Source organism: Tiliqua scincoides, chromosome 7 (assembly GCF_035046505.1).
Source record: "Tiliqua scincoides isolate rTilSci1 chromosome 7, rTilSci1.hap2, whole genome shotgun sequence".
In the NCBI taxonomy this organism is placed as follows: domain Eukaryota; kingdom Metazoa; phylum Chordata; class Lepidosauria; order Squamata; family Scincidae; genus Tiliqua; species Tiliqua scincoides.
The window spans coordinates 15932942-15957922 of record NC_089827.1 but is presented as its reverse complement, the minus strand read 5'-3'; the positions used below and the strand labels follow the sequence as shown (position 1 = coordinate 15957922).

The 24981-nt window shown below is 45.5% G+C and overlaps 3 pseudogenes; 1 reads left to right on the top strand and 2 right to left on the bottom strand.

The window, feature by feature from the left end:
• Positions 1-2888: 2888 nt before the first annotated feature.
• On the bottom strand, positions 2889-3008 carry LOC136657704 (5S ribosomal RNA; annotated as a pseudogene).
• A 6638-nt stretch (positions 3009-9646) lies between these two features.
• Positions 9647-9763, bottom strand: LOC136658088 (5S ribosomal RNA; annotated as a pseudogene).
• Positions 9764-16178: 6415 nt separating this feature from the next.
• On the top strand, positions 16179-16298 carry LOC136658044 (5S ribosomal RNA; annotated as a pseudogene).
• Positions 16299-24981: the final 8683 nt, after the last annotated feature.

Genomic DNA, 24981 nt, shown 5'->3' with positions numbered 1-24981 from the left:
CATGTTTGCAAGGCTGTGTAATTAAGTTGTAAGTCGCCTGAAGGTCTTCCCTTAAGGTGTACATGGCAATGAGAATGCTTAATAAATAGGGTTAGTAAAAGAGTACATATATTGATTTTTTTTTTACATTAAATTGCCTTTATGAGTTTAAAATGGAGAACTACTTCTTATATACTATTAGTAAAATAGGCTTGCATAAAAAGGGGAAGAGGTCAGATACATCTGGGCATAATGGAAGCAGGGGAAGGATCTCACTGAATAATATCCATTTTTATGATTGAAAAAGAAGCTTTCTTGCTATTTGAGAGTGTCGTGTATTAGAAAGTTGGGGAGCTCAGCAGAACTTGCCATAAAAGCAAAATTGCAGCTATTTTTTGTGGGTTTTTTGGTCAACAGCAGCAGGAGGAATGTAGGAGGAAATGAGGTTCAATACAGTTGTACAACTTGATTTGGCCATTGATTCAAGACCATTTGGACCGGCCATTGCATACTACATTATGTTTACCTCCAGCAATGCATCAGGCAAACATCTGCAGTTCTCCAGACACCACAGACCTGCTGCAGTTCCAGGCACGCAAAGGCACCATGTCCTGTTGAATGTGTGCCACCAAGCTCATGTTGCTCAGTGATCTTTCCACGTGGGATGAAATGTATAGCCGCTGCTAGCTGAGCTCTGGTTCTCAACAGATCTGAGTTGTTGGCAGTGTCAACAGGCTAAAGCAGCCTGCGTTGGACAATCCCCAAATTGAGCTTGTCCAGTCCCAGGAGGGACACCTGCCACCTGAGGGGTGTTGGTCTCAGTGGGGTCCATGAGGGGTCACAGCTGTCAGGCAATGGGGGCTGCTCTCCCTTTGCAGGTCCAGAGCTGTAGGCCTCAGATAGGCTATGGAGGAAGGGGGTAGCTTCCCCCTTATCCTTCTCTCTGTTCACGGCTCCTTTTAGGCTCACAGGCCAGCCAGCTTCCTCACCAGCCAAGCTCCTTGCCACTACTGACCTTCATCCCTGGTCTGCTCCTGCCTTATACAGGGTTTGCCAGCTCCCTCTGGACCCATCCCTTCCTCCCTCCCTCCCTGGTATAAGGTCTGTCACAGGATCCTGCTTCCCTTCTCCCCTTTGCTCACTCAGTGCCTCTATTCCTCCTTATACTCTATCCACATTGCCTCTATCTTCCAGATTTTTGGTCCCAGACGTGGCTGTTTCACCATCTCTCTGGGCTGTGGGCCCTGTTGCGGGGCCTCTGTGGACTCAATAGAGGGGCTGCCAGCCAGGAGGGGATTCATTACCTCCTGGGACACTCTGACCAGGTAGCTGCCCACCTAGGATATGGACAGAACTCGTGTTTTGTTTTGTTTTAAATTTTATGGTGTACGTATGTTCAGCAACCTGTTACTTACAAAGACAACTGACACCAACTTTGTCATCTGTAGTCCAAATCATGTGACCAGAAAAGCATAAAAGTGTGTAAATGCAGCAACTTGGTTGCTGGATCAAAAATCTGAGTCTGTCAGTATCATCGCCATCTTTAGATGAATAGCAAACCAGGCGGTTGAGAGCTTATTAGTTTGTAAACGAAACTAGATAACCCACAGACAAGACTGTGGTTTCTATATACTTAAAGGGGCTTGCTTATCGTACAGAGTACAGTAAAGATACTGTATGGAGAAACAAAGAAGTTTGTAAAACTGTCTGTCTGTCTGTCACTGAAGGGCTCCAATGAAAGTGGATTACAAAGTCTAATCCTTCACCATAAACAATATGCCATTTTTTTATTACGGGGTGGGGAACACCCTGCAAAGAACTCCAGTGTCTAAATTTCCCTAAAATAGTGATTTTGCCCTGGGGGAACATAATATGTTCTGGGGATATAAAATGTGACCCTAAAACTCTGAAAAAAAAAATTGGAGAAAAATAGTTTCATCTCTCCACTTTCAAAAGAAGAATTTCGGAAAAATTCAGATTTTTGGGTGATGGGGGGACTTTTGAAGTTGTGAGTTCACAGCAACGCACTAAACACACAGAATGCTCAAATAGGTGCACTTTATGGCCAATCCAGCCTGATAACCTTCCACCAGCACTGTCACAAACTGGTTTTATTTTAAAAGAAGGGGGATTTCAAAACTTTTCAAAGTTTAGTTCTTCTCAAACGACCCAAACCACCAGCACACAATCAGTTCCTCACTAATGTATTACTGTATCTAGTCCTTCTACTTTGATTCAATTCTTGTTCATTTATGTTGCTGTACATTAGGGCTGCAATCCTATCCACACTTACCTGGGAGTAAGACACATCGACTTACTTCTGAGAAGACATGCTTAGGACTAGGCTCCAAGTCTGCTAAACATACAAAGGCCAAATGCATTCCCCTAGCCATTCCGCAAATGCTAGCTGCTGAGGGCCTCGTAACCTCCTATCTGCTGGGACTGCCAAAATGATATATAGGTGTGTGCCACTTAACGATGGGAATGCGGTCTTCAATCCCTGTTGTTATGCAATTAGGTCATTAAGTAAACATTCAGTCCACTCTATTGCCTTTGTTGTGTAAACAGACGCTCCCTGCCAGACACTAGCTGGCTGCACAGGCTACTGGAGATAAATTGCCTCTTCTTTGCTTTAAGAGCCTCTCTGTTGTGTAAACAGGCACTCTGCTGCAGGCTATGGGAGATGCGATTCATTAACAGCATCTTTATTGTGCTTTGACCAACGTCATATATGCGGTCTGTTGTTAAGCAAATGGTTGTTAAGTGGCATATGCCTGTATTTGGCAAATAGGCTGTGCTTGGCTTGGTGGATCACAAATTGTACAGGTCCAGTGTAGATCAAGGGCAATGAAAACAGTGAGATGGAGATGGTTCGTTGGCAACCTTCAGTCTCGAAAGACTATGGTATAAGCCTACAGCACCCGGTATTCCCAGGCGGTCTCCCATCCAAGTACTAACCAGGCCTGACCCTGCTTAGCTTCCGAGATCAGAAAAGATTGGGCATATGCAGGGTAACAGTTGCTGCCATCACTATGGGAGGGTATCTGGCACAGGCTACACCAGCTGTGAACCTCAGAAGGGGGAGGGGGTAGACCACATCACCTGAACCTCCATTTGGCAATCTGCAGCCCTCTCTGGGCCCAGCCACCTTGCACTCTCACCAACAATCAATGAGTTTTGCCACTTGCCAGCAAGAACACAAAGCAACTGCACCCAGAGAGGGCCAAAGATTGCTGAATGGAGGTGGTTCAGAAGCGGGCCTATTGCATTAGAAGCAATGTGTTAGGGTGGAAGGGCAGGGTGATGTGATTCCAGAATGCCAATTTCTACAAGGTAAGTGCCACGCACCATTGGAGCACCTTTGGAGACACTTTGGAGAGAAAAGAACAGAAAATGAAATAGAAGTAGGTGAAGGGATGGGGAATCCTGATGTATACACCATGCCTGGGATGCATGGGTAGATTTAAGCTAGTCTGTTAAACATGTTTAAAAACATTCTGCTTTCCTGCAGCGAGGCCTATTACAGAGGGAGTCTGTATCCCTCGATCCTTCTCATTCCACAGCGAAATCAAAATAATTTTAATTATTATTCTAGAGGCATTGTTTAGGGAGAGGTAGGTCCCATAGAACTTCCTGTGCTGGGCTCAAACTAAAAATTACTTCAGTAGGAAAGTCATGCCATGTTCACTGAAATTTCAAGTTAACATTATGCCTCCATAAAATATGCCAGGTAGCTTTATCCCAAGGGCCCATGTGTTTTCAATTTGACTGCCACTCTGCTCAATATGAAAATTAATGTAATAGAAGCCCTTTTGAAAAGGGACGGGGCATTGTTTCTTTGCCGGTAACGTCAACCGTCACCCTTAGAATTCATGTTGAGAAGCATGAAGATCAGCTTGTGAGAGCACCAAGTCGCTGTAAGTATTTTACCAAAAGGTCAGGTCATTTCTGACTGTGTCCTGTTCCTTCACAGTTGAAATTGTAAAACAAAATGAGAGGCACACACTGCTATTTACCTTGCCAAGAATAAATGTCAAAGTCATACGTAAAAGAAAGAACACTGAACTTTTTACTGAAGGGCAACTTCCAAAATGCAAATTAACACCTACAGAGAAAAGTTGAGCAATTTTCATTTAGCATTTCCAAGAAGACAAATATAACTTCAAGACTGATGACACGTGAATAACCAGAAACTTATTTGTAACACCACACAACGTAAATGTTCTCTGTCCAATATCATGTAAAGCTCTTCTAAGTTATTGCCACCAACATACAGTATGTCCCAAAGCCTGTGGAATAGTTTCATTTAGTTGTTCGTAGAGCTTGGAATTCAAATTCTAATCAGACCTCCAGTGACCTCCTTGTAAGTATTCAGCTGCTACCCAGTGCTTTCTGTGACGCTAGAACAGTGAGGCCAATGACTGCCAAAGGGGTTGACATGCCCCTGCCAGTACAAGGCCTCCGGGGCACTAAAACATGAAAAACCAGCTCATGGAACAAAACGGATGGAACGAGCAGAGTGATCAGATGTTAAAAAAAGAGATTGCAAGATGAGGTCAAACCAGGGGGAAGGGAGAACAGTGCTGTCAAGAAGGAACTTTCTTAACGCAAAACCACATTGTACTGTGCACTGATAAGTTAGTTGTATTACTTTATATAAGTTATGGCCCAGTCCTACCCTGGCTGGCTTTCAGGGTGCGGGAACACTGATGCAGCCTCCACTGCAATCCGAAGACCAGTTGGGACTATGGCATAACTGAGATGTAATTCTTACTTATCTACTCCACCACGGTCCCCACTGGGTTTATTCTTACCTGTGCCAGCTCTCTAGTTGGCACAAGTCTGAGTAGATCCGGGGGGGGGGGGTGTGAGTCAAGGCTGAGCAAGAGGCATAGAATAACGTTAGTTCCAATGCTGCTGATATCCACCCCTTGCCCTCCCCATCATACCCCACAATCCCCAATTTGATCCTCCCCCTCTTCACCCTGATCCTTCTCTCCCTGATTCTGTTGCAAGGTGTTGCAAGGTTCAAAAGCAAGACTCAGTAGTCAAGGGTGATCGTCTGCAAGCTTCTATTTCGTTGCTAGCAACGGGCATCTCATGGGACTCCTGTCCAAAGCATTGAGAGCGAGTATCAAGCTTAACCAGACCCTTTATAACATTTTGGGTCCTTTGTCTGAAGATTTGAACTTCCCATTGCCTGAAGTTTGACGTCATAGATGGGGCTAACTCTTAATAGGCTGTAGATAGCCTTAGCGACACTTGATAGGTGAGCTTCAAGTTACAGGTTTCCAAATAAGGTAAAATTAACAATTATGCATATTGAATACAAAGTTTTCAAGAACCAGTAGAGTGTGCTATAACCTTATTTTATTCAGAACTGACCTTCCTGGCAGGACTTCAGACCTATTTCTTGGCATACATCTCCTTTCCTGATTAGGATGGCCTTGCTAGAGCCACCTGTCATATCTCTCCTGCATTCCTTCTCCTCTTCTCAGCAAAACACTGTGGGGCTCTCTGCCAACCTCTGTTAAGCAAGGTCCTTTAAACTTGCTTTTAACAGTTTTCTCTATGCCTTAATTCTATTTGACTATTGTGACCAGTTACCTATTAAGGGGTATAGTGGTGAGTATCTTTGCCAAGAAGTGACCTCTTCCCTTTAGTGGTTGCCTAAGATTTCTTTGTGGCTGGCTAAGGCTTTAGCCAGCTTCTTCTGATTTTTCATATATTTTAACATAAAACAAGCCAAACTTTCACTGCACATAGTTTTTACCTTTAAACACATTTACCTTTAAACACATTATATGTTCTCCATTTCAGTTGCAACTCAAACAAGGCTTTCTCAAGAATGTTCTTGCTTATCTAATTAAATGTATTCTTTTTCTAAACTTGTCTCTGCAGGTGTCTGTGTCCAGCTAGCTAAACCTATTTCAGCCTGCCAACTGATAATACGAAAACGTTTCTTTCCACAATGTTGCATGGTAGTTGGTAGTTGGCAACCTTCAGTCTCGAAAGACTATGGTATCGCGCTCTGAATGGTGGTTCTGGAACAGCGGCTAGTGTGGCTGAAAATGTTGCATATGTGTGTGTTTTCCCAGTCTGGCTGGCCATATATTTCTGCCAAGAAGGAGTGTTATCTATCTTTGAGTCACAAGCTACAGAGATACAGGCTTAGCGAATGCTTTTGCCAAGACATCTGCCTCTGCTGAGGTTGTTTGCCCGAAACTGTGCTTATCTGAGTTACATTTCAGACTCTGAGGCTCAAACATCTTTAATAATAAAATCAAGTAGCTCTTTACTATTCTGTGTGTTTCTGTGCTTTAGTCAGACCTTTAATAAAATCAAGCAGTTAAAACTTACTTCTAATGGCTACCATATTTCTATATATGTTGGTTACACTTTAAGGACAAAGACTGTTTTAAAGCTTGGAAGAATAACTGGCAGGCAAACATGGTGATGTCCTTGGCACTTCTGTGAGACTTCTGTGAAAATAGCAAACAGCTTCTAAAATAATTCTTCCAGTGTTTTAATGAAAGGCTTCTAGCTAGGACAATGACACTGTCCTTTGCTCTAAAAAGCATGAAAGAATAACCATTTTAAAACTGTAGACTGTCTTTGCTAAGATGAGTATTCTTCTGCCAAATAATGCCCATCTGTTCGTTGTTATCTGTTTTAATTTGCTATTCAAACAGAGAGCCTTCAAAGGCAGAAGTTTCCCTGGCATTTTCTATTTCTTCCTCTTATCTTCTCGCCTCCTCCTTACTTTCAAAGGGAATAGCCTTGTCTAAAATATGTATTTTTCTTCTAAAATTTATCTCTTGCTAGTAGCAACACTGACATTTAGCAGAGCTGCCAATTCAGCAGAGCAGTTTTTAATTTTTAAGCTTTCCCCTAAATGAAAATAGTGTGGCTTTTAAGCTTTTAAGCATTTGCCCTAATGGCATATTACCCTGGTCATTCTGTCACCTTCTATCAATTCTTTCCCTCCTTCCCCACAGCCTACCTCCCACACCAGTGGTGACTGAGTTCTCCTGTGGCATGCACGCACATGGTTGCCAGCCTTTTGCTCTGATGGCCTCGCAGTCCCAACAGAATGGCCTTCCGCTGACAGTTATATTAGTGCAGAATTATACTTTAAAGGCAACATAGGTCTACCACCAAAAATGGCAGCACCATGTCATGTTTAATCCTCTTGTTAATGACCTCCCATGTCCTAACATCATAACAGTGACATCATAGGCTACCCACGTGACGAGTAGGGCTAGGGATACCTTCTGTCTATGACCTCAGGTCATGGATCGGCTTTTATTACACATTACAATGTGGGGAAATTTAACAAGAGTGTGCCACTTTCTGTGGTAGTCCTGTGGCTCTCATAACATGTAGTTCATCCATACATGCAACTTCATGCTATCCCTAACATCCCTTTCTTGTCTTCTGGCAGCAAGGAACTCCATGGTTATGTGACATAGAAAGGAAAAATATAAACTATATCTATATATGCATTATTCTTAATGCCTACTGTCGGCATTTGTCATGTGTGTACCTTATGTTTCATTGGTGGTGAGGGTGGAAAACAGCACTGCAAATACACTTTGCAAATCATAGTCACATTAAGGCACATGTGCTAATGCTCCAGGGAAGCATCTCTTCCCAAAAGCTTTTTCCTACTTATGAAAGTGTTGTGTGCCCTGATCTTAACCCACTCCCCCACCAGCTTAGCTAGCGTTGCATCAGTGGAAGCTGATTTATGGCTGTCGCAAAGAAGCCTCCACAGATGCATGCTGCAGGCCCACTAGTGGGGGTGACCGGAGCGGCCTCCCATGTCCCAGCAGACCTACGGACACCCACCAGGGCAGGTAAGCCTGAGCAGGGGGTTGGAGAGAGGTGGAGAGGGGTGGCCTGAACAGGGAGAGGGTGGGCTGAACAGAGTGGTGATGGGGTGGAGAGGAGGGAGGATCAGGCACAGGGGGGGTGCAGGATCAGCAGAGGCAGGGCACACCAAATCCTGAGCCCTTTCCCAGGCCTGATAAGAACATAAGAACACAAGAACAGCCCCACTGGATCAGGCCATAGGCCCATCTAGTCCAGCTTCCTGTATCTCACAGCAGCCTGATCTACCTGCATGGAGCAATGTACAGTGGTGTCCCTGGCTTTAGAGGCAGCAAGCAATGTGGTACCAGTGACAAGGCATAGCGGGGTATCCTGGAGCACTCAGAAAGCCTTCTGAGCCTCCGGAGGGCCCCCCAAAGGACCCTAAAACAATACCTCTGGAAAACTGAAACAGTACTTCTGTTTCACATGGGGATCCAGAGCACCCAGGTAAGCGAAGGAGGGGTGCCAGTCTTGGGGGAGGAGTGCCAGCTTGGTGGGGCACACTCTACGGTTGTGGCACTGGGCGTGACATCACCCAGGGTTGCCACTGGCAATGTGGACTTGCGCCAGTGATCAACAGCCAAAAGCCCCCACAGAATGTAGCAGAAGCCAAGCTGGTTCCGCTATATCACTGTCTGGGAACTGGGCTGTTAGTTTTTCCCCATGATAGTTATTATGAGATGCAGGACACCTAAAAAAAAAAAATCCTTTCCACTTGGAAAGCCATGCAAATTTATCAGTTGCTTTCATTTCAAAATGGGTTGTGTCCTTAACATCATTTCAGATCATTATCAGTGTCTGCAAATAATTCTGAATTATGCATGCAGAGCATTTTGGGATAGTGACTACATCTGCCTGATACAGAAGGTTAACAATTTCAACATTCTCAGATGTAGTTAAACTGTATTTCTTTATTACTATAATTAGTGAGCAGATATTACTTTCAGCTGCTCATAATGTTCATTCATGGTCAGTCCTCTGAAATCTTCCTTTACATGAACAAATAAAGAACAGTTTAGATCTTCTGAAAACAACTTATTGTTCGTAATTACCGGGTGAGGGACAGACGGACAAGAAGACCCATATTTTAAAGTATTCTCTTTCCAATTATGCGATCACCTTTGTTTATATTGCTCATAATTTAATCATTAAAGTTACATTCCAGCTTTGCTAAAAATGTAGTTGAGGTTTAATTAAGCTTTATGCTACTCTGCAACGGAGAGGGGAGAACTCATCATTTTTTATAGAGAAGAAGAAATGGATCTCAAGGGACATTTAGGGGGAAATTAAACTTATGAAGCAATTTGACTACTTGTTTAATAAGTTGTTCCAACACATAATTAAATATATAATGGTAAAGTTTCATGGTGGAATGCCTGCAGCTGTTTGTTGAGAAGAGGTATGGACAAAAATAAATCTAGGTGAGCCAAACAAATCTTCCTTAATTGTGTATCGACACAACCAAAAACCCACTATCATGCAAAAGTCATTTCCAGAAAGTTATGAACTTCTTTCTTCCATGTTTTGGTCACAGGCTCTGTTTCTGTGACTAATTCCTGCCAATTGGAAATAACATTTTTAAAAAACTCAAATACAAAAACAAAAAAGTGGAGGCTACACAGAAAAAATTAATTCCTTCTGCACCAAATTGATTTTAAAAATGTAAAAGAAAACAGAACAATCCTCCCCCACCTCCAAATCCTGGAAGTTTCCTGGATTTGGCTGAGTTAAGGTATGTTCTTGTAGAAGTACACATGGTTGGCAACCTTCAGTCTCGAAAGACTATGGTATAAGCCTACAGCACCTGGTATTCCCAAGCGGTCTCCCTTCCAAGTACTAACCAGGCCTGACCTTGCTTAGCTTCCGAGATCAGACGAGATCGGGCATATGCAGGGTAACAGTTACAAAATTGCACCTCAGTTGCAATTAATTTCTTAAAGGGACATGTGATACAACAGGGTGAACACAGCATCCATGCTTGGGTAGTTACAGTTGTGTTGCCAGACCCTGGTGGCACCTGAGGCCAGAGGATGTCATGGAGCAGTGTGACACCTTCCATGCCTGGGCTGTCACTCCCCCTCCCCAGTGCATGCGCAGCCCTCCTCTCCAAAAATGGCTCCATCTGGAGTTGTATGAAGCCGAGGGTGGGCAGGAGGGAAGCAGCATTTGCTATGTGAGTAAGGTGGTGAGGGCTATCACAGTGGAGATGGTGGAAAACCACCACTCCCCTGCAGGGGGCCATGTACTAAGGCTCTGCCTTAGTGACACCACTGGGTTGTATGGGGAAGACATTCCAGCAAAGCAGTCTCTGTTGAAAAAACTGTCCAGGGGCCTGGCCACTAGGCAGTTAAGCTTAATTACCTATTGAGGAAGACCTGCACTTGCAAATGGTGGTTGGCAACCTTCAGTCTCGAAAGGCTATGGTATCAGCCTACAGCACCCGGTATTCCCAGGCAGTCTCCCATCCAAGTACTAACCAGGCCTGACCCTGCTTAGCTTCCGAGATCAGACAAGATCAGGAGATAAAACCAAGGTGAGGAGCCTAAATTTACAAGACCTTAGAAGAGGGTGACACACAGAAGTCCCACAGCCTTCTGTTCTGATCAGTGGCTCTCAGCTAATATGATTTTGATTATATGGAGCTCAACCTCACCCCCTCCTGGTTGGAATGTCTGCTAAGTGTCTCATCTTCCATAGATTATCTTTGTGAATTTAATTCATAAGAGATGCCCTGCAATGTAGCAGTATAACCACAATGTTAGAACATAAGAACATAAGAACAGCCCCACTGGATCAGGCCATAGGCCCATCTAGTCCAGCTTCCTGTATCTCACAGCGGCCCACCAAATGCCCCAGGGAGCACACCAGATAACAAGAGACCTCGTCCTGGTGCTCTCCCCTACATCTGGCATTCTGACTTAACCCATTCCTAAAATCAGGAGGTTGCGCATACACATCATGGCTTGTACCCCATAATGGATTTTTCCTCCAGAAACTCATCCAATCCCCTTTTAAAGGCGTCTAGGCTAGACGCCAGCACCACATCCTGTGGCAAGGAGTTCCACAGACTAACCACGCGCTGAGTAAAGAAATATTTTCTTTTGTCTGTCCTAACCCGCCCAACACTCAATTTTAGTGGATGTCCCCTGGTTCTGGTATTATGTGAGAGTGTAAAGAGCATCTCCCTATCCACTCTGTCCATCCCCTGCATAATTTTGTATGTCTCAATCATGTCCCCCCTCAAGCGTCTCTTTTCTAGGCTGAAGAGGCCCAAACGCCGTAGCCTTTCCTCATAAGGAAGGTGCCCCAGCCCCGTAATCAGCTTAGTCGCTCTCTTTTGCACCTTTTCCATTTCCACTATGTCTTTTTTGAGATGCGGCGACCAGAACTGGACACAATACTCCAGGTGTGGCCTTACCATCGATTTGTACAACGGCATTATAATATTAGCCGTTTTGTTCTCAATACCCTTCCTAATGATCCCAAGCATAGAATTGGCCTTCTTCACTGCCGCCGCACATTGGGTCGACACTTTCATCGACCTGTCCACCACCACCCCAAGATCTCTCTCCTGATCTGTCACAGACAGCTCAGAACCCATCAGCCTATATCTAAAGTTTTGATTTTTTGCCCCAATGTGCATGACTTTACACTTACTGACATTGAAGCGCATCTGCCATTTTGCTGCCCATTCTGCCAGTCTGGAGAGATCCTTCTGGAGCTCCTCACAATCACTTCTGGTCTTCACCACTCGGAAAAGTTTGGTGTCGTCTGCAAACTTAGCCACTTCACTGCTCAACCCTGTCTCCAGGTCATTTATGAAGAGGTTGAAAAGCACCGGTCCCAGGACAGATCCTTGGGGCACACCGCTTTTCACCTCTCTCCAGTGTGAAAATTGCCCATTGACACCCACTCTCTGCTTCCTGGCCTCCAACCAGTTCTCAATCCACGAGAGGACCTGTCCTCTAATTCCCTGACTGTGGAGTTTTTTCAGTAGCCTTTGGTGAGGGACCGTGTCAAATGCCTTCTGAAAGTCCAGATATATAATGTCCACGGGTTCTCCCGCATCCACATGCCTGTTGACCTTTTCAAAGAATTCTATAAGGTTCGTGAGGCAAGACTTACCCTTACAGAAGCCATGCTGACTCTCCCTCAGCAAGGCCTGTTCGTCTGTTGTTCGTCAACAAGGCCTGTTGTTTTAATCTCAATGAAAACACAAGTTAGCACACTGATTGACTGATAGTCCAAGGCAACAATAAACTTTGTCTGCAGGAAATGCTTTCAAACTTCAAGGGCCTGCATGAAAAATGTGAACTGTGATACAAACAGATGAAAACTGGTGGTAGTTTTATTTCACGGATATAAGCAGCTGTATTTTTAGACGGATTTTTGCTTTCTTTGGTTGTATTTTTCTTTTCTCCCCCCCCCCCTTCTGTAATGTTTGATACTCTTGTGTTTTCTTGGTTTTCTGCAGGGGGGAGAGATGAGAGGATTTAATCACATGGTGCTGAAATGCCAAGTTGCAAATGGAAAAGTGTACACTAACAATAAGAAGCAATCAGTTTGACGGTGCATTTTAACTGTGGTGCCAAACTTAGTGGTAAGCACATTTCCTAGTATTATCCCAGTTGGAATGACTTTTAAAATATAAAAAGTGAGATGAATAATTTAACACCATGCTGGGAGATCTTTATTAATTAAGAACATCTTCTGGAGGTGTTATTTTCAACCCACACCCCCATAATGAATATGACTGTTCTTCCTAAACTACAAAAAAAGAGAATGCACCTTCTGAATCATAAATCTTTTGCACAGCACCAGTCAGCGAATGCTAAGGCTTACTAGTGAATTAAAGAGTCAGTTTTTCAAGAGGAATATGTGTGCGCACATGGGGAGGGGGAATCTAATTCTTATAAGAATTCAAAAGGGTGAATAGTGCCAAAAAGTCACTTTGGCCTCTGAACACTTCTCAGTGTTGCGGCAACAACAAAAAGCACATACTACTTTGTTTTAGGACTAGTCCACATTTGTTGTGACAAATAAGAATACAGACTCAGATTCCAAAATTGGCTAGACCATCACAAGGTCAGAAGTGGCAGCACAGCATCAATGACAGGAGGTAGTTTAGTTCAACAACAACACGAATTGAACATTAGTGAATTGGAAGGAGTTGCATTCAGAGATGTGACACAGTGGTTACATTCCAGGAAAGGTGACTTCAAAGACATGGGAGAAACCACAGAACTACAACCACAGAACTGCTTTTTCACATTCTTGTGTGGCTGAGAGCCACACAAGAAAAGCCTGCATTACAGCTTCTCTCCCATCAGTACTGGACAGCCCAATCCTGAGCTGCGCGGGGCGCCCAGGCAACGAGAAGGGCTACCGCCGGATCCTGTGCCCCCCTTGTTCCCGCAAGAGGTACCTCAAGAGAAGGGGACTTTTGTCCCCTTCCCCCGGGGAAGGTAAGCAGCCCCGCAATGGGGCTACTCACTTTACTGCCGAGTAAGGTAAAGGCACTCATGTAGAGCTCCGCGCCCGACGCGAGTGCCCTGGATCCTGCACAGCAGAGCTCCATGGACCCAGCTCCCTCCCTTCCCCAGCACACCACCCAGCATGCCTCCTCCACCCTCTCTCTGCACCCTGACAGCCTCTCCCCTCCCCTCCCCTCCCTGGAACGCCTCCGCCCACCATGCCACAGCTTGGCAGTCCAGGAGAAGCTGCAGCTGGGCAGTCACGGAAGCTGGGCTCCTGCCCTGCGCTAGCCCAGCACTGGCCGACGCTGGGCTAGCTTTGGCGGGAGCCTGGCGGTGAGGCTGGCAAAAGTGCCTTACAGCACGTTTGCAACAGTGACTCAGAGCCATGCCACCAAGCACAGGATTGGGCTCTAAGACAGCTGTCCCCAAACTTACTATGGTAATGACACTCTTCCTCTGTGGTGCCCTATTGCTGTGGTGCCACCAGATCACGTGAGAGCTTGCAAGCATCATGTGCGATCTTACAATAATTTGTGCAATCCAAGATGGAGGCACCAGGAGAGCTAGTAAGGGGAGGCCGCCGGGGACATCCCACAGCATCCCTGTGAGTTTGCCACGGTGCCCAGAAGCGCCATGGTGCAGTTTGGAATAAGAGGTGAATGCTGGCAGGGGGGCACCTACAGTGCCGGATCATCTCACATCGTCCAGGGCTTTTTATGTCACTGAGTAATAGAACTGGTCAGAGTTGTTACAGTGTGACAAGAGTGTATAGCAGCAGTTAGAATCAATTCACCTAACATTTCCCTTATCTGCCTTTAGGCCATTAAAAAGCTAAATATGCCCAAGCCACCTTTCCATCTCGCCTATTTTATTCACATCTTACAAACAGATAGTAAGTGGCAGGCTATTGCCATGAATGTTTTCTTTTTCTGCTTGTGTTGAGAGATGGCTGGCAACCTTCAGTCTCGAAAGACTATGGTATAAGCCTACAGCACCCAGTATTCCCAGGCGGTCTCCCATCCAAGTACTAACCAGACCTGACCCTGCTTAGCTTCCAAGATCAGACGAGATTGTTGAGAGATGATGGGACACATTGGCTTGGTTCATATCCTCATTAGGCTAGCGTGTTGGGCAATCAGGCTCACATAATGGCACACCTTGGGGGTCAGAGGGGCAAATGCCCTCGGGCACCACCCAGCAGGTGGCGGCAGTGTGACCCCTCCCCCACCATCCATTTTTTTTAAAAAAATTAGTCCTTTTAAAGAGCCTTAGAAGGCCTTCAGAGTGCCATGAAGGCAATGTGCAGCTTCCTCAGCCCACTGGAAGGTGAAAACCAGAAGTGGCCTTTTCAGGCCAGGGGCCACAGAAGGCCTACTCGGGGCTGGGGAGGCCACATGTGACCTCACCGGCCCTCAGAAGGCCTAAAAACTTCCAGTTTTATTTTTCAGCTTGGAGGGTGGCATTTTGCAGTCATGGCCCTGGCCAGCACAGGGTCCACACCCTTCCTCTTCAACATGCACATAAAATAATGTGTGAGGCAGGTAAGACTATAAGAACAGCCCATCTGGATCAGACCCAGGCCCCATCTAGTCCAGCTTCCTGTATCTCACAATGGCCCACCAGCTGTCTAGTACCCAAGGTGTTCTACACCAAGGCCTGCTCACAACAGACCCAATCTGAGCAAGTTTCCCACCTCAAAATTGGATCACCTGTATCACATGTTAAATTTTGTGCAGGTGGATGAATGGGCTCAAACTTCTCCACCATGTGAAGAGGACCCGTGGTTTGTTATGTGTGTGGAAGAGGCCACTGAAGCTCTATGGACCAATAGAATATTTGGGTTTAAAAGAATAAAATGTATGAATAAAATCAACACCACCACAGAAGACAGCACTAAAAGTAAGCCGCTCACTTAGTCCGTTTACACTCATGCAAAAATCTATTTGCTTACATAAAGTCTGTTCTGGGGAATTCCTCAGTAAGAACTTAACGAAACCAGTGACAAAAGTATCATTGGCTTCCATTTTCTTTATTGAGGGCTATAGCAAAGAGTCAAATGCTGCACAATGCAGATATTTTGTAGCCACTGGCTTCCCCAATGGTTTCAGAAACTATGCACAGCAACTGAGTCACGGGTGCTTCTTATCCACCCACTGCCTCTTCAAACCCCAACAAGAATAGAACTATCAAGCAGGCAAAGATTATCTTGTGCTGCTATTTTGTTTATCCACCTACAGATTGTCTCCAAACATATGTGTTTACCGTCTAAAACGCACCACCGTGCACTCCCCTCAGATCATCCAGGGTTTCTGTGAACAGCTGCCAAGACTAATCCAACACTTGCAACCATCTGTGTTTTATGGCTCTTTCATGATGGCCATTGCCTGGCCAGCATGCGCAAGAGCGGCACTGCCCTGGTACAGGATTGGGTCGTAAGATAACTTCTCATATCATCCACATTATATGCCCTGTAGTTCTCCTAACTACTGTGCGGTACAATGTCCAATGTCAGTCCCGTCCCCCCATCTTGAGACCAAAAAACAAATCCAAGCAAATGTTTCAACCTTCCTTTGATATTTCACCAGACTAGGTATAGTCTGTCATCATCATCAGTATACATATTTGCTTTCCTGCCATTTCTCCCAGGAACACAGGGCAGCATGTATGGTCTCCCCTTTTATCCTCACAACAACCCTGCGAGGTATGACTTGTCCAAGGTCATCAGTAAGCTATGTGACTGACCAGAAATATGAACCTTGGTCTTACTGGATCAAAAACATATATCTCAAGCACCTAAATAAAGCAAAAAAAAAAAAAAAGATAATGTTCCATCTGGTTCAGGGTTGTATTGGCAGCAATTGTTACCCTGCACATGCCCGATCTCGTCTGATCTCAGAAGCTAAGCAGGGTCAGGCCTGGTTAGTACTTGGATGGGAGACCGCCAGAGAATACCGGGTGCTGTAGGCTTATACCATAGTCTTTCGAGACTGAAGGTTGCCAACCATTTGAATTTTTATGCTAGAATGCTGATCTTATTTGAAATGTATGGGCAAGGCCAGCTCATCCCTCTTCCTTGTGTGGTCACTATAAACAAAGGCACAGGACATGGACACACTCCCAACATGCCCCACACATCCTGTTTTCTTTAAGGAGATCATCTAAGAAAGAGGCAACTCAAGGAGGTGGGGGTTGAATTGCCGCCATCCATGCATATGGGGGGCTATGTGCAGCAGTTGGCTGGGAGCAACATTGGTGTAGGTTTGGGACCAGGTGGTTAATCACCTTGGACTGCCCCTGTATATAGGCATAATCCTACAAGGCAGCCCCCGTGCTTACTTCTCCAGATATGTCTAACCGGTAGCCCTAGTAAGAATCTATCAGGAAACTGCAAAGAAACCGTATTCTAATATGAACGCAGATACCAGCAATTCCAGGATAAATGTAATAAACATATAAGTTGCACAAGAATCCACTGTATATAACATTTATTCTTTTTTCCATGGCATACACAAGATTTTGTATTTCATTCTCACGTAATATAGGCCATGAGAAATAACATGTCACTGTATATATTATAAACTGTAAAATGGTACGTGTTCAATAGCTGCAAAAGGTGTTAGAATATACAAAACTATGAATATAGTTCATTTGAGATCCACTCCAATGGTTGGTAAGCATTCTTCAGGCTCTCTGTTGTACACATCAGGGATACAAGAAATGTGGTTACTTCACAGTTGTGATTTTCTGATTAATTCCTTGTCACTTGGTGTTCTGTAACTTGACTTTTTTCCCTACTAATGCTCTATCACAGGGCTTTCCAAATCCCGGCCCATGGGTCAGGTCCAGTGTTTGGAGACAGCCCTCCGCTCCGTGAGCGAAGCTTACCATTCCACCACCACACCACATGTACAAGTGGAGGCTATTTATCCGCATTAGTTCCGTTCCATGACTCAACACGATTAACAAAAAACTTGTTGTGCTAAATTCCATAGAGTTACGCAAATACGCTGCAGCCTGACACTTGGGGCTGGAAGGAAACTAAGGCAGCTGTTATCAATCCCCTCCTCTCCTTCACTTCCCCCTTCATAGTCAGCCCTCCCGTTGCCAGCTGTCCCACTTCTTTTACAGGTGGGATGCTGAGCTTTTAAGAGTCCAGTCCTATGCATTTCTACTCAGAAGTAAGCCCCATTGTAGTCAATGGGGCTTACTCCCAGGAAAGTGTGGAGGGGATTGTAACCTAAATCTCATGCTTTGCTTGCTGGGAAGGCTTGCTTGCTGGGCTGTTTTGTTTCTGTAGGCTGGAGCACGGAGAGCCTGCACCATCTGGGGGGGGGGAATTTGGCAAACACTCCCTGGGATTTTTAAAGCAATCCCCTCTGTTGCTACCGCACCTGCCCCTGTGTGTGAGAGAGAGCAAGAGCGCTCCACTTTGCTGCACGTGCTCTGGCTACAGAGGTTTTTCCACACACCCCTCCCTTCACCTCTTCAGCCTTGGCTGGCTCAGGGGCTCCAGGAGTGTTACTGTTCCTTCACAAGGGGAACCTCTTCCATGGCTCCAGAGTTATTTCCCTGCCTGGGCGAGGCAGAGCCTTTTTGCAGTGTTTTGGGCTGCCTGGAAAAGGAGCGAGATGCCAGCACGAGGCAAAGGTGTGTGTGTGACTTTCAGTTCCCCCACCCCTTTCGCATTGAGACAAATCCAAAGATTAAAAAATCTGTGGATAAATAGGTTGCACCTGTATTCTCAGTAGATCTCGACACAGGGATGCTCTGGGCAGTTATGCCTGCATGGATGCCCCATTGCACAGCCTTCTGGGATGCCAGGCAACAGATGTAACTGCCCAGAGCATCCCTTCTCCCAGATCTACTGGGAATGTACATGGTGCAGAGGTGGAACGGTAAGCTCCAGTCCAAACGGGGACTGGTTTTCCGTGAGTGTGGCAACCTTTGCTCTATTGTGACATTCAGGGTTAATTCATCCAAACAAACTGGCGTATGAAGAATGCAGGCTGAATAGATCTATGCGCAGGTCAGACATGGTGATAAAGTAATGTGCCCTTTTTTAGACCACAAGCTTTGTTTGCAATTCAATGACCCCCAATAGGTTACTCAACCTTCCATGCATATGTTCGGAGGACTTTAACAGGATTCATCCCCTGCACAGGTGACTGGTCCAGGTGTGGGGCATTCTGGACAACAATTGGTTGTGCTGGTGCAAGGGGAGTCTGTGGGGTGCTGCTATGTGAATCAAGGGCCTCCCTGCACTCTTGTGTTTCCAGCAACTGAAGAACTCAACCCGCCCACTCATTGTGACCTAGTCTGAGATGAGCTGGCTAGGAGACCAGGTAGGATGTTTTGCTCTACTTTAGATTGACACAGGAGTTTTTTTTTATCTACCCCAGAGTGTAGAGGGTGGGTATTCATCAGGTAGGCCATGACTAGCAGTTATAGTGCAGGGGCAGGAAGAAGAATAGGGATCTGATGCCTGCCCTTAGGCAAGCAAGAGTAGGGGTGAACCAAAACTGCCTCCAGTACTGCCCGGCTTGGGGCTGCAGGCTGAAAAATCCTCAGGCTTGAATTGAGATGTCCACCTTAGAAGCTGCCTGGCTTGGTGTGGCAGAACAATTCAGCTTCCTTGGTCCCTTTTTAGGGGTTGGTGGTGATGAAACAAGGTGCTAAAGGGGGGGCTTTGGCAGACCAAATGTCGCCTCCAAGTTCAGTGCCTGTAGCTGGAGGTGGGGTGCCCTAGAGAAGATCTTCCGCATATGGTAATAGTCATTGGCTGTACAATCAAGAGGCGCCCCAGTTATTTGAACCACAAACTTGGGAAGCAACTGGGCCCGACCACACGTTCTATTTAATGCAGTGGTTCTCAAACTTTTTAACACGGAGACCCACTTTTTTAAAAATGACACTTGACCAAAACCCACTTAGCTTTGCAAAACTTCAAAGAAGGTGATATAGAAAGAGGTATTTTTATTTATTTATTTACAAGCAACATTATATGTATTTGTTCCTTCCTTCATTCATTTGCTTGCAAAACCGCGAGTAAGGAGGCAGCCCTATTGAACAGCCTCAAGGATTGAGCAGCTTAGTGATGTGACCCAGCATTCACCTGCCCCACTACCTGTCATCGCTTCTGATTGCATCCAGGAGGTCCTTAAAGCTCTACCGTGGATTCCATTATCCTTGGGTTTTGGTATCCACAGGAATTCAGAAACGGATTCCGCACAGATACCAAGGGAGGACTTAATACCAAGGAAAGTGAAAAGACAAACTCTTCCCCCTTCCTGCGTTCTGTATTCCTGATTGAGATCAGGGCCTCCCACGATTGCACTTTGAAACAAGAGAAATACAGCAAAATCTTTTGCATATCTACTCAGAAGCAAGCCCTACTACGTTAAGTGGGAGTTACTCCAAGGAAAGTAAGCATGTATAGGATTGCGGCCTCAAACAGGTTAAACAGGGAGTCTCAATACTTTTTTAATAGCCCATTACACACATCATGCTGTTTTCCCCCATCCATTCCATTTTAGATGGATACCAGTTTTCACCACATGTATTGGCCCTTAGAATTGGCTGGCTAGCGACCCAACAATAGGTTCTGAGGAAGGGATAATGCCACGGATTTAACAGCTGGAATGTAGGCAATGACCTTTTATTTGAGCACCAAACTACCACTCCTCCTCCCCCCAACTGCTTCATGAAAGTAAAATATAAACAGCTTTGAAGGCATTCACATTTAGAGCTAGGCTTCCTCTGATCCTGGGTTCTCACTTCATCGCTTTCTGACAAGAGCTTTCAGGACTGGCAGTCAGCACCCAAACCAATGTGTATTGCTGCTTTTTTTCTTAATCCTGCAAAGCAGACCTTTTCTAAACTCATCAGCACGCTAATCTTTTCTTGGCATCAAAGCTGTTCTAATCTTTGGCAAAGAAACATTCCGTGGTCATATTAGAAATCTTATCTCCCTAAGACCAGCAACATCAGAGATCGATACAAGAGAGTCTCCCTCAAGTTTTGTCTGAGATGCCCACACATTTTATGCAGGGGGGTGTCCTAACTGCAGAGCCATCAAGGAGTAAGACAGGTGAATGAAATGATGTATATGGGCTTTTAAATCAGGTTGGTCAGCAGATATGAACATGGCATACACACTCTCACTCTCTCTCTCTCTCTCTCCCCCATCACCATGGCAGCAATGGATAATTGCCAGACTAGCTGAAATACTCAGGCGAAATCAGCATCTTGCAGTGCTCCTCAACCACAGGTGTCAAACATAAGGCCTGTGTGCCACATATGGCCCACAGAAGCTCTCTATCCAGCCCTTGTGATAACTGGACTTCCCCAGCACCCACCATCAGCTGCTGAGCTGTGACTGATGCCTCGACAAGAAGTGGCACTGCTGAAAGGGTGGCCCGCGAGATCACTGAGCTCTCCTATATCTTAAAACAGTGATTTTCAACCTTTTTCATCTCATAGCACACTGACAAGTTACTAAAATTGTCAGGGCACACCATCAGTTTTTTGATAATTGACATCTTGCTGTTTGTGGGAGGGGCTCACATCCCCCAATGGCCCTACAAATAAATGACCTCCCACAAACTCCCACAGCACACCAGTGTGCCACAGCACAGTGGCTGAAAATGGCTGTCTTAAAAAATATGATCAAGGTTTACATATTTCCTCTTCTGTCATCTGCAGCTAATGAGTTTCTAAGTGAGAAAAATGTGCTTATTTCTGGTGATCACCTTCATAATGATGTCCATTCCTGCTTAATGACCTCCGTTCCGGCCCTCATAACATTACTCTCTTTACTCATATAAAGACAGCATTACAATGGGTCAAGGTGAAAGTAGGTCTGGAAAGCTCTCAAAAGAGCACAGAATGAGATGGTAAGGCCACATCTGGAGTATTGCATACGGTTCTGGTCACCACATCTCAAAAAGGACATAGTGGAACTGGAGCACAAGAGAGCAACCAGAATGATTACTGGGCTGAGGTACCTCCCTCATGAGGAAAGGCTACAGTGTTTGGGGCTCTTCAGTCTAGAAAAAAGGTGCCTGTGGAGGGACATGACTGAGACATACAAAATTATGCAGGGGCTCAATGAAGTGGGTAGAGAGCTGTTCTTTTCCCTCTCACACAACACCAGATCCAGGGGACATCCACTAAAACTGAGAGTTAGAATAGACAAAAGGAAATATTTCTTGGCCCAGCATGTAAAAGTGGAACTGTGGAATTCCTTGCCACAGGATGTGGTGATGGCGTCTGGCGAAGATGCCTTTAAAAGGAGGTTGGACAGATTTCTAGTCCATCACAGGTTGCAGGCCACGATGGGTCTGTGCAACCTTCTGGTATTAGAAGTAGTTCACCTCGGAATGCCAGGTGGAAGGGAGGGCACCAGAATGCAGGTCTCTTGTGGTCTTGTGTGCTCCCTGGTGGGCCACTGTGAGATACAGGAAGCTGGACTAGATGGGCCTTTTGAAGTACATTACAAGCATACTAGCTTGTAGGAAAGCAGGCGTTGCTTTGCTGAGAAAGCTGTGACTTGCCAGCTTTCGGGGAATGTTAATTTGACTGCAACAAGAATATTACCACTGAAAAAAACACATTCGCAGCTGTCTTTTCACCAAAAGTACTGATGCCAGGGTCACCAAAGCAGCTGCAGTATTGGTAAACAAGGCAGAAATATTTTCTGTGTACTGGAACCAACATGGAATTAGTTTCCACAATAGCCCATAGCCCCCAAACCTCACAGTTTGTAAGAACAATTAAGGTTGCCAATCATGAGGGTTTTTCACAGTTTTTAGTTGTTTTAAACTGTTAGAGTTTTTATGTTTTGTTTTCTTTTACAAAATGAAAAATGAAGGCAGTTGGTTACAAGTAAAAACTCTGGCATGGGATAGGCGGGATACAAATTTTAACAACAGCCAATCACTGCCTGTGTGTCTGCAGCAGGGTTTAAGTAAAGGGGCTACAGGGCTGATTTGTTTGAATCACTTTTTTGCTGCTGCTCTATGCTCTTTTTACCTATTTTTTTATCTGATTGCTGTTTTTATGACATGTGTTAATATGTTTTTATTTGTTTTAAATTATGCTTTTTAATCTGTTGTAAGCCGCCTTGCGTCCCTTTGGGGAGAAAGGCGGGGTAAAAATAAAGTTGTTGTTGTTGTTGTTGTTGTTGTTATTATTATAGCTGCAGTTTTCACCCAAACACAGCTATGCTGTTATCGGAGTGATTTCCAATGAAAATGGAAAAACTCATTCTTCTCAGAGAAAGCAAATCATAGAGTTGGAAGGGGCCAAATAGGTCATCTAGTCCAACCCCCTGCCTTAGGCAGGAAATCCTCTTAGAGCATCTCCAACAGGTGCTTGTCCAGCCTCTGCTTTAATATCTCTGGTGAGGGAGAGTTCACCACCTCTCTCGGCAATCTGTTCCACTGCCAAACCGCCCTGACCGTCAGGAATTTTTTCCTGATGTCTAATCAAAATCTCTCTTGCCGTTTGTACCCATTGGTTCTAGTTCTACTTTCAGAGATAGTTGAGAATAAATTATTTCTATCTTCCATATGACAGCCCTTTAGGTATTTGAAGACAGCTATCAAATCCCCTCTCAGCCCTCTTCTCCAGGCTGAACATGTCAAGTTCCCTCAACCTTTCCTTGTAAGGGCTTGCCCTCCAGGCCCCAGATCATCCTTGTCGCTCTCCTCTGGACCTGCTCCAGTTTGGCTGCATCTTTCTTAAAGTAGTGTGCACCCTGGACAGAGTCCAGTGAGTTTCTCTCCTGGGTCCTTTGAAGCTAAGCAGGATTAGGCCTGGTTAGTACTTGGATGGGAGAACGCCTGGGAATACTGGGTGCTGTAGGCTTATACCATAGCTTTCGAGACTGAAGGTTGCCAACCGTGCCTAGAATGGGACACAATACTCCAGGCGAGGTCTCACCAGTGCAGAGTAAAGCGGAACCACAACTTCTCGTGACTTGGAAGCTACGGTTCTGTTAATGCAGGCTAAAATGGCATTTGCCTTCTTTGCAGCCGCAATGGTAATAAATAATGCGATTTCAGTAAACAGCCAACCAAACAAAAGGCATTACAATCAAAAATTATTTCCACCCTTGCCAGTACAAAGTCAATGAGATGGATGGCCCAATCCAATGCGACTCTTACGGCAGCAGAAGTCACCGGCGCTAGACTAGGGCCATAAATGTCGCAGCAGCGCTGCATATGCTCACTGCTGTCAGGCGATTTGGAGCCGCCAATGGAATGGGTCATCAGTTGACCATCCCTCCTGTTGCAGAGACTCATCTGTACTGACCCAGGGAGCAGCCCAATCCTACGCTTCCCAGCACCCACTGGAGCAGCGGCGCCAAAGCAGCTACCACTGTATACAACAGGCACCAGGAAACTATCGGGAATCTCCTTAGAGGAAGTGGACTTTTGTCCTTTCCCCCCCCGAGGAAAGCCGTAGTCCTGACAATGGGTGTCCTCATATCCGCACTGGCTATTTTGCCAATGCAGACATGACTGCCTCTGTGTCGGGCCTTCTGGCCCAAAATGGAGCTCAGGATCAGGCCGAACAGGGTTCCACCAGTCCCATCTCCCTCCTGCCCCAGTTACTCTCCGTGACCCATCCTCATTCCGCCCTTCCCCTGCCCCCCAAAGGCTCCACCACTGCTCAGTGGTTTCACTTACCCCCGATGGCAGTGCGTCCTCCTTCTACTGGTGCTGGCTCTACCACCTGACTAGCACCAGCCAAGCACCAGCGATCCCTACTCTCCCAGTGCTGTAAACATGCTTTACAGCACATTACAACACCCAGCGCCGGTGCTACGCTAGGGCTCAACACTGGTGCTAGGTCAGTATAGGATCGGGCCCTAAGTCAGCAGAAATGGCATATCATGAGCAGCAAAGGGAAAGTTTGGTGGTGATTCAGGGTGAGGAGGGCAGGGATGGAGAGGGAGAGGTGGCAGCTAAGAACTAACATTTTACCTTTTTTCTTACTATTATATTAACAGTAAGTATTAATAGTAAATTTGTATTGGCAACCTTCAGTCTCGAAGGACTATGGTATCGCGCTCTGAAAGGTGGTTCTGGCACAGCGTCTAGTGTGGCTGAAAAGGCCAATCCGGGAGTGACAATCCCTTCCACACTGGGAGCAAGTGCAGTCTGTCCCTGGTCTGTCTCCCTGGCTGTGGGCCTTCCTTCTTTGCCTCTTAGCCTCAGACTGTTGGCAAAGTGTCTCTTCAAACTGGGAAAGGCCATGCTGCACAGCCTGCCTCCAAGCGGGCCGCTCATATAGTAATTATATTAGTAATTAATGATTAGTAACTTTATTCCTCCTACTATTACTACTATTTGTAATAGTAATTATTATATTAATAGTATTAATAGTAACTAATATTATATTAATTTCCATGCATTTTCCATGCTCCAACATGAACATATAGAAAATATGCAAGCAAGAAAGAAGAAAAATACCCACATGAATCAGGGACAAGATCCTGCTGTCTTTAGGAAAGGCACCATGTGACTAGCCCAACTATGCAGTAAAGTGAAGTGAACCGCCTAGCCCAGGGGTGTCAAACATAAGGCCTTTGGGCCAGAAGCAGCCTATGGAAACTCTTTATTCAGTCCTCAGGTTCTCCCAGCAT